A 12,686-nucleotide genomic window follows, 5' to 3' on the forward strand; every position below is an offset into this window, starting at 1 on the left:
TTAATTTTATTTCATATAATGACACTTATTTAACACAAAATATAAAGCAGGCATACAAAGTTACTAAGATCTTCTCCCAACATCTGAGTCAACAAAATGACAATTAATTATCACTGTTGCTTCGGCAACTAGAAAGACTATAAAAATAGATTCTCATCTGGATAATTAGGAGCATTAGCCTCCACCATTGACTCACCTTTGGGAAAGATGACGCACCACATGGCCATATATAGGCAATGCATTCCATCACATATGCTCATAAAGAAAGTTACGTTCTTTAAATACAAGGAATGATTTGCCATCTAGTGACAGAGAGACAAAAATTGGAAAAGATGAAATGACTTTTATGTTCCAAGCCACAACAAACTATCCCTGGTATGAGCGCTGTCATAAAGACAAAACCTTAGAAATATGACAAAGATGTTCAGAATGAAATGAATAAATGCTGAAGAACATGTCTATAATGGAGCTTAATACAAGACAGTTACTTTACAGAAGTGGTTCTTAAACTGGGGGGCCCTGAGATGGTGCCATGGGGGCCCCGGTTTAATGAGATTTTATAAAATAGATTATTTTATCATAAATTCTGTGTCATTAAATCTTAGAAAAACAAGGCTACTAACTAACAGCACTACATTGAAAAATGCATTATGTTTTGTTTCATTGAAACTTGTTTTTATGCATACATTTTCTTTGGGGGGAAACAAAGGGATGCACTGTATACAGGGGGGGGGGGGTGAACACGCTGAAAAAGTTTGTGAACCACTGCTTTACAGTACTTAACCACTCTTTTACTGAAAACAACATTTATCTCATTAGCAACTAACTGTAAATGGACAGACAAGGAAAAAAGTATGGGACAGTAATTTTGTATACTGTTATTTTGTCATTATGTAACCATTATGTCATGCTTTAATTAAGTTAACTGTTGTTTTTACATGATGTGGTTTTCATATGCCTTCATATGTCTGTTTATCTAGTTTTTCTCTCACTTCACCTTCATTCTTAAACATCATCTTTTGATAACATAACGGGCTATATTTAAACTCTTCTGCAGTATCATATATTATTTAATGACACAGTGACAGAATAATGATGTGCTACAGTAACAATTTATCAATTTAATTCCTTTCTCATTATTACTTTCTCTCATGTTGTCATGTCAGCTATGACTCCGTAACCTTGGTAAATACTATATTAAGTTGTGAATGGAAAATTAGACTCACAGCCCCCAAAGGAGACGCCTACCATTTTCCCACTGGATTCAACATGAGAATTCAATGTACTACGTTCCACTTAAGCTTTATGGGCAACAACCAAGAACAATTTGGAAAAGCACCTAACCCAAACCACATTTTAAATGACTAAGTGCTTTTATGAAATATTCACAAAGCGCCAACTAGGTCTGGAAAAGTTAAACTGATGAATATGCAGAATAAAAATTAAATCATAAAGACAATTAAAATAATAGCTATAAAAGGAAAAATATGTTTTTCTTTTGTCATTTCTATTATTTCTTATTTACATCTGTTAAGCTATAGTTATAGAGAATGTAAAATGCTTTAAAGGGATTACATATAAAACTATTAACACAAATCAAGTTATAGTTAAACATATTTCTGTTGAGTCATTTCTTTTAAAACTGGGCAAAATGGGTGTCACCTTAATCATCCAAGTTTATGGACAATGAAAAGTATTAATGGGCATAGCAGAGAATTCAAACAAGCAAGTAATAAAATCTTTTACTCTATATGTAATCACAATATGTCTATATGAGACAACCATGTTTCCTATTTTTGGATTCAACTTTCTGACACACATACTAACAGGTTTAAGTGAAATAAATAAATCTTAAAAAAAAATTTTAAATCAACATTTCTTTTGTTACTTTAACAAATTAAGTTGAACAATTTCAAATAGTTTTTATAAGTTATGTAAACTTGAATTGACTTGCAAAACCAAGTTGTTTTAACTTTATCATTATTATTATTATTTTTACAGTGTATTGCCACATAACATTTGAACATCTCCTAATATAAAAGGGGGATCGATGGTTCAAACATAGTCCACTTGTACATTTTTACCTATTAACAGTAACAGCCGTAATGAACTTATTTAGTACATTAAATTCCTACTGTCCCATAATATAGAGCAGGGGTCCCCAACCTTTTTGTGAGCAAGGGCTACCATAATGGATAAAACAATCTGGGGGGCTAGTTTACTCAAAACTTTTTTGTTTTACTTGTTGATTTTATTTTATTTTTCTTATTGATATATTTTATCATTGTTTAAAATGTTAACATACATAAAAGAAGCCATATAAAAAATATGTTATGAATAAATATTAAAACTGAGGTTTTTAATAAAATGTGCTTGGCGAGCAACTCACAGACTCCCCATGCACCATGTTGGAGACCTAATATAGACACAAGAGAGTATATGCTCAGTTTATCCATGAATCTACAAAGCAGTTCATTGTTGAGCAGCTGTATTTAGATAAAGAGGACAATTAATGAGGAGTTGATATCACAAAAGAGAAAGGGGGAGAAAAGGGTGAAAGGTTGAGGGAGTATGTGGAGGACACACAACAGACACATTTCCAAACCCAACAAGAATTTATGTAATAATCCATGCACATTTGACCTTTTATGAACCTACAGTTATTTTGCACCGCTGTTTTATTCTGTTGTCTGGGAGATCTCATAAACAGTTTGAAAACTGTTTTATTTGTGGCTCTAATGACTAATAAACGATAAACTTTAACTGGACAGTGCTAAAGAGGTCAGATGTGGTTCAAAAGAAGCAGCATCAGCTTCAGAGCGTTAAGAGAGGAATAAATGAAAAACTGATCTTCTTTCCTCAAATCAAAGATGGATAATGTATTTGTACAGAAACGTACCAATTTGATAATTACTTTGATACAAGTAATATTACAATTCTTTAAGTCTAGTATAAGCATCACACTATAAGGACCCACTACCTGAACCAAAGCCACCTTTTACACTTTGTTTTCTCGCTACCATCTCCTCTGGCTCTCTCGCTGGAGGACAAATGACATTTATTAATACGTAGTATTTCTATTTTATAAATTGTTGTAAACGCAACCGTTCATCTAGCTATTTTTACATTTTTGCTTTGTCAGATGAACAGTGGAAAACAAGTGTTTGAAATATATTAGAATAGAATTTAATTGACTTCTGTTTCATTTAAGTATATCTTGATTTATTTATAATGATGTAGCGGAAAATGGTGTCAATAGCACAAATAAATTAATCAAAAATGTTGTGACTATAACACGACTTGCCGTGAGATAGGGTAAAGTTTGTGATCTAAGTTCAAAGAATCTGTTGATGTGATGCGGGAAGGATGAAAGCAAATGTTTTTCCAGATGTCTGCATACATTTAATCGGAAACATCTTGCCTATAAAATTTCACCACATGCTGCTCCTACAAATCTGACCAAAAAAAAATGTCATTTGGTATCTTGTCCTATTTAATTAAGAGTATTAACAAGAATCTCTCTTCTGGAATCTAGATATACAGCTAAAGCAATTAGCAAAGTACAGTTACCATCGTCTGATGGCGAAAATGGAGAAAGTAAGACAAAGTCATTCTTTGGGGTTTTGCTATTTGGTCATATTGGGAAATGAGTAAGAAAAAAAGCCGGGGGGCCACAGTTGGTGAAAGGATGAGCAGAATGTTGTGTAAGTGAGACAATGGGTATTCCTGATCATTGAGTAATTGTATGGTCATTATGACACTCAGATGACTCTGTATTGAGAAAGTGATGATTTGATGACTGATATTAAAATTAAAATAACTTTAATGCAAATTCTTTTAAACAACAATTTATCATGTTTTATTGTATCATTTATCATTCACCTTATCTGTTTTTCTTACGGTACTGAGAAGATTATGTCTTTTTTATTCTAAAAAATCAACAGTGTATATTGTGTAACTATATATATTGTGTAGTATAATGATCTAAGCAAGAAAAGTGATATTACCAAAGAATGACTGTGTTTAAAGCACAAAGCTCTTGCAAAATTAGATAAGGCACAGGATATGAACAATGAAGTGACAGTGGAACACTAGGAAAACATGTCCTGTCACTGGGGTCGCAAGGGTCACAACAAATTTACACGCCAAGTGTGTGTTTCTCACTATATTCTGTTTCTGTATACTACATTTCACATTAATATAATTTAATACTTTATTATTTTACTCAAGTAAGGTTTTACTTGAGAATAGGAAAGTATTACATTTTTAATGTACTTAATTATTAAAGGTAAAAAAAACAGATTGTACTGAGAAAATATAGTGGAGTTAAAAGTACATTAGCCTATCTGCAAAAAATAGTGAAGTATGAGTTTGCAAAAGAAAAACACTGATAAAGTACTGATAAAAATGTATGGGTATGTAACACCTCTGCACATCAGGTCTAGCAAAACAGCTCTAACAAGTGAATTCAAGGCTTCTAAGGAAAGTTGTGCAAAACGTGCAGAGAACCATGACCCTTATTCTTATAGCTTTTACAGACATTTGTGTTTACCAAGATGGTTCACAGGAATTTTTAAAGGCCAGATGATGACTGTTGACTTGTGAGGCCTTGACTGTTTTAAATTAGAAACAGAACACGCATCTCTAACTCAATTCCCCAAATACGAGCATTTAGAGGAATATGTCAAGCCATTTTTATACTTGGGTTGTGTCTTCATTAAAACAAAATATAATTGCAATTCATCTGTCAGTGTATATATACAGAATGTTATTTTTTCATGTGAAAGCTACTTAGCTCTGCATGTTTACAGCATGACTTTAAAATTCTTTCATTTTTAGTATGGATTTTACATCTGTTAAAGTCTCCCTGTAGTCAAGAATTGTATCTGTTAAAACTCATATTTCAGCATCATGAGCATGCTTTAAAACAGCTTGAATGTTACTTTACACCCATGCCTCATTTAGTATACACGGATTTATGAATATGCAAATTGGTCCCCACCTCTACTCAATCGCACAACCTTGGACCATAGGTATATATGTAAATAGATGTTACATCCTGCAGTTTCTGACAAATAACTGCCAAGTTCAGTTGCACCCAACGTGCGCTAATCTTTATGCCTTGATGTTAGCAGGTTAGAGGATTAGAGTGTTGTGATTGTTTCAGCGCCAAGTCTATGTGGCATCTATACATCATATCTATAAACAAACTACTGATCCATGCATTCAACTGTTTATATGATTGGTTGCATGTTTGTGACGATGGAAACCAAGCCGATTTTAAACAGCGGGAATGAGGAAATATTCATCAATGATGTTGAGTGATAAATTTGCACATGGCTTGTGGGGTGGTGATGGCGCAGTGGATAAGACACACGCCTTTGGTGTGAGAGACCCGGTTTCAAATCCACTGTGACACACCACTGTGTCCCTAAGCAAGACACTTAACCTAGTTGGTCCAGGGGCGTGCGACCTCTGACATATATAGCAATTGTAAGTCGCTTTGGATAAAAGCGTCAGCTAAATGAATAAGTAAGAATAAGTAAAACCATAGACTGTAAAAAATATGTACGTAGTGTCCATGACGTCACCCATTGGTTTGTGAAGATCGTTTTTGAAGCTTAAAGTATGCGTTGCCATCTTGGACGTGCGCGTCAGGGGCGTCGGACTGGGGGTAAACCAGTACTGATAACCAGGGCCCCAAAGAAAGAGAGGGCCCTTGAAAAGTCTGGAATATATTATGGGGGTGGGGCATGGGGCCCCATCAGTACTGCCTATGCATAGGGTCCGAGATCTTGTGCAACGCCCCTGGTGCGCCTCACTATGAATCTCGCGGAAAACCGAAAATGGGTAACAAGGCGGGAGATGGGTGAAGCTGAGGTGGCTGGTTGCTGAAACTATGCCCGCCTAGGTCGACTCTAGAAACAACAGTGGCCGTTCACCCTTCACTCAAGTGGCCACCCCCTTAATTATGTAGAACTTTAAGGCTTAATATAATTTAAACGGATGAGTTACAAAAAATTCACCTACCTCACAGTTGTCATGAAGGGGCAAAATTAGCTATACAGACCAAAAACAATTTTTGTACCAGGCTATAAACATATTATTTTCTACTGTAAAGTTGGGCATTTTAACATGGAGGTCTATGGGAATTGACTCCCTTTTGGAGCCAGCCTCAAGCAGCCAGTCGATGAATTGCAGTTTAAGTCACTTCCGTATTGGCTTCATCGGAAGGAACGGTTAAAACATCACATAGACATAAAAACCTGACTCCCACAGGGAGTTTAAAGTACTTATTCTCTTATGTAAATAACTGCGAATGCTACGGGCAAACTACATGAAACAACTTACAAAAATATGTTTAAACCAAGGAGCCATTTCCTTTGAAAACTGCGAGTTGTGTAATAGCTGAAGCCATAACATGGCAAAACAATTATATCTGGGAAATCCAAAGGCACCAAGGGTAGAGGGTGTGTATAAAGAGGAAAATAATCAGTCAACAGATTTAAAAGTGATTCACAGAAGGAGTGGTTTCCCAGACAGGGCTTAAGTTTAGTCCAAGACTAAAATGATAGCTTGTTTGAGCTGTCTTAATTGAAAACAGCTTACACTTATGGGTTCCATTGTTTTATTTCAAGATGCACACCAGTGATGTTTTTGGTGAGATATGTTTGTAAAAAACCTAACTGTCTTAATATAACTAAGGCATAGTCCCGGCTAAATCTGGGAAACTGCCCATATAAACGCCTTAAAAGCCACAGCATGTGAAAGCATGCATTTGTGGTTTAAGTGAAGACAGTGATCATCAGAGTACAAAATGTTCCCTAAATCCTCTCCTCATCTGCACGCATATCCACAAACATTAGGCACTTTAAAACAAACAAAAACAGCAGCAATAAACAAGTCTGCTTACTAACATCTGACTTTGTTTTGAATTTAATTCTGCATTATACTTTTGCAGTGCTATGTTTTCAGGAACCAGGTTATTTCAACTCTTCATTGACCCTTATAAATGATTGAGTACAGTGATCTGAATACACATTAATTAGGTAAAATGAGCTTGATGTACAGGTCATAGGTTAATGCGTCTTCACAACATCTCAAGCTTTATCTTCATTAGACATAAACTTTGCCAAGACACAATATATCAAGGAACACGCCCATATCACTCAGACTAGACTGACTCCAGATTTCATAAACAAAACAAAACACGCAGCATGCATATACACACCTATGAGTCAGTGTTTACCCAACAGTCCTGGAGCTGCTGAATCATTTGTGAAGTTCGAGTGCTGTTGTTTATGGTGTTCTTATCTTGTCTCACCTTGATACAGTGTTTTCTCATAGTCATTGTCTGGGATGGTTAATGAAGTGTTCATCAGTCTGGACAAGAAAACATGAGAAAAAACAACAATGTCCCAGCATACACTCATGCTGACTTTTGACACTCTTTGTTTGGCTGGAGTGAGACCTTGACTGAATCATATGGTACAGAGACAGGAAAATCAGAGTTAGAGAGTTAAACTTTTCCTTTCGCTATGCACTACGCTCACTGTAAACAAATGCAGAAAGTCAAAACAACTTGGTTATGCAAGTCAATTCAACCTACCATTTAAAATTTTGACTTGTGATAAGTTGACATAACTTATGAAAACAAGTTTAAATCATTTAACTTAATTTGTTATGCTAGTGAACTGTGCATAAATATGACTCTTCTGCTAATAATGTTATATTTTAACTTGGCAAGTATATACATTTTGGACAACAGACTAAAGAAGGGATTAAGTGCAACTTAAGAGAAATGAGGTGAAGGCCTGTCCACAAGGTTATTGCTTCAACGAATAAGCTTTTTTCATCATAATGTGTGTTTTCATGAGGTGGTCGGTGAAAAATGTTTTTTTTTCTATTTAAAGAAGATAGCCTGGTACAGGACATTCTTCGTTGTTGATATGCTTGCTCATGTTTTCCCAAAGCTCTAAGGAGGTGACTCTATTGAACCAAACTGATTCACATGCTCTTTGGTGTGTGCATGTGATGTGACAGGGGAAAAATTATCCTCAGATGCCTGTGAAACAGTCAACAAAAGACTTCTTGTTTCATAACTACGAAAAAGCAAACTTAAGGAAAAGTCTTGCGTTGTCATAAACGCACCCTAAAACAAACCAGTACACAAACACAGAATGTAACAAACCTGAAAGGAGCTTTATTCTGTAAACCTCCACACGCAAGATTCTCCACACAGTCATCTGATTATCTCTCTGAACCTTAAATAACTTTTACCAGCAATTATTAAATTTGTTACTAAAGAGAATGTTTGTGACCAAACAATATTGCATATAAATAGGGTGCACTCATATTATACCTAAGGGCGTGCTCACATTATCCCAACCAAACCGCGCCTGAGCACGTTTTAGCCCCAAAGCTTGGTTTGTTTGACAAGTGTGACCACTCCGTAGCGTGCCCGGTTAATCGCGCACTGGCCTGCTTGCAGAGGTGGGCTTGCTGGAAGTAGTAGGTCATCTGGTTACTTTTCGCCTATGAGTAGTATACTGTGAGTTCTGACATACTACTTGCCTTGCCTACTGCTTTTTGCCTACTATATAGTATTGAAGTAGGCAGTTTCGGATGCAGCATGTGAGTGCATGCTTTTGGGGGAGTAGTGAGGGGGACAATCGCACTTGGGCACGCTTCGGTTGGTTTTGGTTAATATGAGTGCGCCCTAAACCAACCGAACCGTGTCCGAGGGTGTGCATTATTTTCAATCATACAGGGCTGTTGAAAGCTATATTCTGATTGGTTAAGAAATGTTATATGGGCGTTGATTATTGTTCTGTATACCTAACCTCTGAAATGTCTTAAAATAACCACCAGGTCAATAGCTATGTCCCAATTCGTAGGCGGCGACCTTCTAAGGACGTATTCTAAGACCGATTGCATCACAGCAGCATGACTGAAAGCTAATAAGGCCAACCCAATTCGAAGAAAATGAATCCTCAAAATGCATCCTTATTTCTGGATAAAATTAATGGATCCTCCAAAGCCTATGACGCTATCCCAAGATTCCTTGCGCACCTGTAACGCCCGAATATAACAACTGGGTATTTAAAAAAAATAATTTAAACCTTTATTTAATAAAAGTGTGTATCAGAAAAAAAGTTTATTTTTACTGTTTTAGTATTATAAGTTATGGTTTGTATTTATATTATTCTGTGTACGTAGCATACATTTCTAAGGTTGATTCATTTGATACTGTTAGTTAGATAGTTTAATCGACATCAACTTTTTTATATATAATATTTTTCAAAATAAATTAATATTTTCTGGTTCCATATTTATTTTATTAAGGGGCCACAATATGGGGATGGGGTCAATATGGGCCCTAGTTTTCCATTTTATAAAATATATTAATTTATCATAAATTCTGTGATTTTAAACCTCAAAAATTACAATGCTACCAACCAATAGAGCTACATTGTTTAATATATGTTTTGTTTTATTCAAATTCTATGTTTTGAGATTGTTTTATTAATTTATTACAGAATTTATGAGATTACACAAGGGGGGTCGTCTGCTGACAAGTTTGAAAAACACTGACAGTATCTTTTACAGACTCAGCAGTGTTTTTTTTTTTTTTGCAAAACACTGACAGGGTCTTTTATAGACTCAGCTGTTTTTTTTTTGCGTCAATATAATGATGCAATGAATGAGTTTACAAGAATAATGAAGAAACTAAAAAAATGCTTTGATGTGTCGCTGTTCTGACGCCAATGTTTTCATGATGAAATTACTTTTAAAATCACTGGTCAGTAAATATAATTAAATGGTTAAATGTATATATTTTTTATTGCTTTGGATTTTAGAGTAGATTTCATACCCCTAAATCTAACCCCGAAACCCAACATTTCACAGGATTTAGGTTGTAGCTGTATCCCATCTAGCAACCCCCAAACCAACACTGACTAAACCCATGACGAGATTTCTGTATTTGCTGTATCTCTTCTAGCCAAAACCTCGCAGTGCCTCTTGCATGGCCTAATGGAAAAGCAAAGTGCTTCTGTTTTGTGAATGCTGTGTATTCGGTCATGCTACTCTTCTCAGGGGCAACTGTTTATCTTGGCGTACCATTTATAGGCCTAATGCCAAGTTGATTCTGACAACTCATTTGTGGCCTTCCTTGGCCTCAAGGTTAAACAGCAATGTGTCTACTGTTTCTTTAATACTTGGATTCTGACATACTCTTCTCATTGGCATACTATTTTTCACAAACTAAGGCATATGCCAATCTATCTCTTAATATCTTTCTTTCCCTCTCTCCATTTTGAGTACATATAATATATAGCAATAGTAATCCTAATGTTCTATCAGAGAGTTTGATTATTCACAATCCAAATGATTGTGAAATCATCTCCTCTGAAATTGTGGTTAGCTCTTTCTCACTTATTGTTAGATATGCAAACAAATTAAATTAAATAGAAATGAATTGTCAAAAATCTTTCCATTTCCCAGAGATTGATTAAATCTATGTCATGACTGTAAATTGTGGCCATTGTGGGATACAGGAAATGACATCACTAGGAAAACCTGTGGCTTGTAGTGGAATGAATAGAAAAAGAAGGCCTAAATCAAAAACATCTGGAAACAGACTAAGACTGCACACACATTTGAGATCAAGGCTAAAGGAATCTTTGATTGTGTCAGATATTTATCTAAATATTAGTACAATAATCCTGTAAAAAAGAACACTGACTAAGCATTTTCTAAAGAGTTTACTGATTTTATGGGATTTTAATAGAAGATAAAGTTCCATGTAGCCAGACTAAGCCTCTTTGGCATTTGGTGAGTAATAAATTAATTACCCAGATAGCACAATAAAAAATACATCTTGCAAATGTAAATGCAGACATCAAATAGACATCTCTGAGATGTATGGGTGTTATCAGGGTATTGGACATGTGACTCTGAGAGGTCGCTTTAAAGAAAATAATTTACTGAATCCCAAGCCATTTCCAATCAGCATAAAAATAAGGTCAGTGGTCAGTAAACAGAAACCGTGAATGCTGTTGAAACGAGAGCAGGACTATCTATCTATCTATCTGCCTAGCTATCTATCTATCTGCCTGCCTAGCTATCTAGCTAGCTACCTATCTATATACCTAGCTAGCTAGCTAGCCACCCATCTAAATACCTAGCTACCTAGCTAGCCACCCATCTATATACCTAGCTAGCTAGCTAGCTACCTATTTATCTGCCTAGCTAGCTAGCCAGCTACCTATCTATCTGCCTAGCTATCTAGCTAGCTACCTATCTATCTGCCTAGCTATCTAGCTAGCTACCTATCTATCTGCCTAGCTATCTAGCTAGCTACCTATCTATCTGCCTAGCTAGCTAGCTAGCCACCTATCTATCTGCCTAGCTAGCTAGCTAACCACCTATCTATCTGCCTAGCTATCTAGCTAGCCACCTATCTATCTATCTATCTATCTAGCTAGCCACCTATCTATCTATCTATCTATCTATCTATCTATCTATCTATCTATCTATCTATCTATCTATCTATCTATCTATCTATCTATCTATCTATCTATCTATCTATCTATCTATCTGCCTAGCTAGCTACCTATCTATCTATCTGCCTAGCTAGCTACCTATCTATCTATCTGCCTAGCTAGCTACCTATCTATCTATCTGCCTAGCTAGCTACCTATCTATCTATCTGCCTAGCTAGCTAGTTAGCTACCTATCTATCTGCCTAGCTAGCTAGTTAGCTACCTATCTATCTGCCTAGCTAGCTAGTTAGCCACCTATCTATCTATCTGCCTAGCTAGCTAGTTAGCCACCTATCTATCTATCTAGCTATCTAGCCACCTATCTATCTATCTAGCTATCTAGCCACCTATCTATCTATCTAGCTATCTAGCCACCTATCTATCTATCTAGCTATCTAGCCACCTATCTATCTATCTGCATAGCTAGCCACCTATCTATCTGCCTAGCTATCTAGCTAGCCACCTATCTATCTATCTATCTATCTATCTATCTATCTATCTATCTATCTATCTATCTATCTATCTATCTATCTGCCTAGCTAGCTACCTATCTATCTATCTGCCTAGCTAGCTACCTATCTATCTATCTGCCTAGCTAGCTACCTATCTATCTATCTGCCTAGCTAGCTACCTATCTATCTATCTGCCTAGCTAGCTACCTATCTATCTATCTGCCTAGCTAGCTAGTTAGCTACCTATCTATCTGCCTAGCTAGCTAGTTAGCTACCTATCTATCTGCCTAGCTAGCTAGTTAGCCACCTATCTATCTATCTGCCTAGCTAGCTAGTTAGCCACCTATCTATCTATCTAGCTATCTAGCCACCTATCTATCTATCTAGCTATCTAGCCACCTATCTATCTATCTAGCTATCTAGCCACCTATCTAGCTATCTAGCTATCTAGCCACCTATCTATCTATCTAGCTATCTAGCCACCTATCTATCTATCTGCATAGCTAGCCACCTATCTATCTGCCTAGCTATCTAGCTAGCCACCTATCTATCTGCCTAGCTAGCTAGCTAGCCACCCATCTATATACCTAGCTAGCTAGCTAGCCACCCATCTATATACCTAGCTAGCTAGCTACCTATTTATCTGCCTAGCTAGCTAGCTAGCTAGCTACCTATCTATCTGCCTAGC

This window comes from Paramisgurnus dabryanus, chromosome 2 (genome assembly GCF_030506205.2).
Source record: "Paramisgurnus dabryanus chromosome 2, PD_genome_1.1, whole genome shotgun sequence".
Classification (NCBI taxonomy): Eukaryota; Metazoa; Chordata; class Actinopteri; order Cypriniformes; family Cobitidae; genus Paramisgurnus; species Paramisgurnus dabryanus.